General features: G+C 38.8%; 1 pseudogene; it reads left to right on the forward strand.

Moving 5' to 3' along the window:
- Positions 1-1,820: 1,820 nt before the first annotated feature.
- LOC140596396 (procathepsin L pseudogene) lies at positions 1,821-3,347 on the forward strand (annotated as a pseudogene).
- Positions 3,348-3,644: the final 297 nt, after the last annotated feature.

Below are 3,644 nucleotides of genomic sequence, written 5' to 3' on the forward strand. Positions count from 1 at the left end.
TTTATTTATTTATTTATTTATTTATTTATTTATTTATTTATTTATTTATGGTCTCTGACCTCTTCGGAATCATCTAGGGTATATTTTACTTAGGGTGTGGTTGATATTTTTGTTTCAACCCACTCATACAGCCACTCTGCACTGGATAAAGTAACTAGAAGGAAGAATTCACCAAAAAAGAAAGAACCAATAACAGAGTTACAGAATTTGGATTTAAATCCAATGTCAAAAAGTCAATTCAGAAGTACAAATACAAAGCTACAGATGGCTCTGGAAAAAAGCCTAAAGGACTCTAGAGACTTTGTTATTGCAGAAGTGAGATCTAATCAGGCCTAAATTAAAAAGAGATTAAATGAGATGCAATCCAAACTGGATTTCCTAACTGCTAGGGTTAATGAGGTGGAAGAGAGAATGGGTGACATAGAAGACAAGTTGATGGTAAGGAAGAAAGCTGAGGAAAAAAGAGAAAAACAATTAAGAGCCAATGAAGAAAGGGTTAGGGAAATAAATGATAGCTTGATAAGGAAGAATTTACATATAATTTGACTCCAGAAGAGACTGAGAGATAGATAGGACCACAAAGTATAAAATTTTTTTTTTAATTTTTATTTATTTATGATAGTCACACAGAGAGAGAGAGAGAGAGAGAGAGAGAGAGAGAGAGAGAGGCAGAGACATAGGCAGAGGGAGAAGCAGGCTCCATGCACCGGGAGCCTGATGTGGGATTTGATCCCGGGTCTCCAGTATCGCGCCCTGGGCCAAAGGCAAGCGCCAAACCACTGCGCCACCCAGGGATCCCAGGACCACAAAGTATATTTGAACAAACCATAGTTGAGAACTTCCCTAATTTGGGGAGGGAAACAAGCATTCAGATCCAAGAGTTAGAGATTCCCCCCACCCCAATCAATACAAACCATTCAACACCTCACATTTAATAGTGAAGCTTGCAAATTTCAAAGATTAAGAGAAAATTCTTTTTTTGATAATAAATTTATTTTAGAGTTAGGAGTTCTTATGTCCTGTCTCCCTTTCTGATTTTTCCCAAACATTTAAGAGAAAGTTCTTAATGCAGCATGAGAAAAGAGATTCTTAATTTATATGGAGAGAAATACCAGATTAACAGCAGACCTCTCCACAGAGACCGGTCAGGCCAGAAAGGGCTGGCAGGATATATTCAGGGTCCTAAATAAGAAGACTTTCATTCAGAATTGGAGAGAAAAAGAGCTTCCAGAATAGGCAGAAACTGAAAGACTATGTGACCACCAAACCATCTCTACAATAAATATTAAAGGGGACCCTGTAAAAGAAAGAGGGAGCTCAAGGAAATAATCCACAAAAACAGGGACAGAATAGGTATTACGATAACACTATAAATTCATATCTTTCAATAGTTACTCTGAATGTGAATGGGCTAAATGATCCCATCAAAAGACACAGGGTATCAGACTGGATAAAAAAGAAAGTCCCATCTATTTTCTGTCTTACAAAAGACTCATTTTAGACCTAAGGACACTTCCAGCCTGTAAATGAAGGAGTGGAAACCATCTACCATTCAGATGCTCCTCAAAGGAAAGCTGGGGTAGCAATCCTCAAATCAGATCAATTAAAGTTTATCCCAAAGACTGTAGTAAGAGATGAAGACAGACACTATATCATACTTAAAGGATCAATCCAGCAAGAAGACCTACCAATCATGAATATGTATGCTCTTAATGTGGGAGATGCCAAGTATATCAATTAATAATGCCAAGTATATCAATTAATAACCAAAGTAAAGAGATACTTAGAAAATAATACACTAGACTCATGGGCCTTGGCAATCCGTGGGGTGCACCTGCGCAGCTGTGGATGCCGCAGGTTTTTGAAACATGAATTGTTCACTCTTCTTGACTGCCCTTTGCTTGTGAATAGCCTCAGCAGCTCCAAAACTCGATGAAAGCTTAAATGCATAATGGTACCAGTGGAAGGCAATGCACAGATTATATGGCATGAATGAAGAAGGATAGAGGAGAGCAGTGTGGGAGAATATGAAAATGATTGAACTGCATAATTGAGAATATAGCCAAGGGAAACATGGCTTCACAATGGCGATGAATACCTTTGGTGACATGACCAATGAAGAATTCAGGCAGGTGATGAATGACTTTCAAAACCAGAAGCACAAGAAAGGGAAAGTGTTCCAAGAACCTATCTTTGCTGAGATCCCCAAATCTGTGGACTGGAGAGAGAAAGGCTACGTAACTCCTGTGCAGAATCAGAGTCAGTGTGGTTCTTGTTGGACTTTTAGTGCAACTGGTGCCCTCAAAAGACAGATGTTCCGGAAAACAGGCAAACTTGTGCCACTGAGTGAGCAGAACCTGGTGGACTGCTCTAAGGCTCAAGGCAATGAGGGCTGCAGTGGTGGCCTGATGGATAACACCTTTCATCATGTTAAAGACAATGGAGGCCTGGATTCAGAGGAATCTTATCCATATCTTGGAAAGGACATAGAGACCTGTAACGACAAGACTGAGTGTTCTGCTGCCAATGACACTGGCTTCATGGACCTCCCTCAATGGGAAAAGACCCTAATGAAGGCAGTGGCAACTCTAGGGCCCATCTCTGTTGCTACTGATGCAGGCATTTCCAGTTCTACAAAGCAGGCATTTAATTTGATCCAGACTGCAGCTGCAAAGATCTAGATCATGGTGTTCGGGTGGCTGGCTATGGCTTTGTAGGAACAGACTCAAATAATAAATTTTGGATTATCAAGAACAGTTGGGGTCCAGAATGGGGCTGGAATGGCTATATAAAAATGGCCTAAGACCAGAACAACCATTGTAGAATTGCCACAGCAACCAACTATCCCATTGTGTGAGCTGATGGACCACAAGATTAGAGGACTTGAGGACAGCATATCTGGAGGAAGTTTATCTTAAAATTGACCAAACTCTTATTGTGTAAGATAAGACACTTGAATCATTGAGAATCCAAGTTGTGATTTGAATTCTGTGACATTTTTATCATTTTCTGTGACATTACCACTACTTTAATTACTGCTATATATGGCTTTATAATGTTGAAGACTTATTACTTAATTCTAAAATTTTTGACTTCTTATTTATTCAAAGGATATATAAACTTTACCTTTTGAAATAAATTTTAATTCAATAAGTAGAGGAAGAAAAAAATAAAATAATACACTAATAGTAGGAGACTTCAACACAGTCCTTGTCAGTAAATATCAGATCTTCTAAGCATGACATCACCAAAGAAACAAGGGCCTTAAATTATACACTGGACCAGATGGATTTCACAGATGTTTACAGAGCTTTCTAACTGAACACAACTGAATACACATTCCTCCCAAGTGCACATGGAACTTTCTCCAGAATAGACCACACACTAGGTCACAAATGAGGTCTCAACCGATACCAAAAGATAGGATTGCCCCCCTGCATATTTTCAGACCACAATGCTTTGAAACTAGAACTCAGTCATAAGAAGAAATTTGGAAGAAATTCAAACACATGGAGGTTAAAGAGCATCCTACTAAAAGATGAATGGGTCAACCAGGAAATTAGAGAAGAATCTATGGATTCAGGGAAACTAATGAAAATGCAGATACAACCATTCAAAAAATCTGGGATACAGCAAAGAGGTCC

This window comes from Vulpes vulpes, unplaced genomic scaffold, assembly GCF_048418805.1.
Source record: "Vulpes vulpes isolate BD-2025 unplaced genomic scaffold, VulVul3 Bu000000642, whole genome shotgun sequence".
Classification (NCBI taxonomy): domain Eukaryota; kingdom Metazoa; phylum Chordata; class Mammalia; order Carnivora; family Canidae; genus Vulpes; species Vulpes vulpes.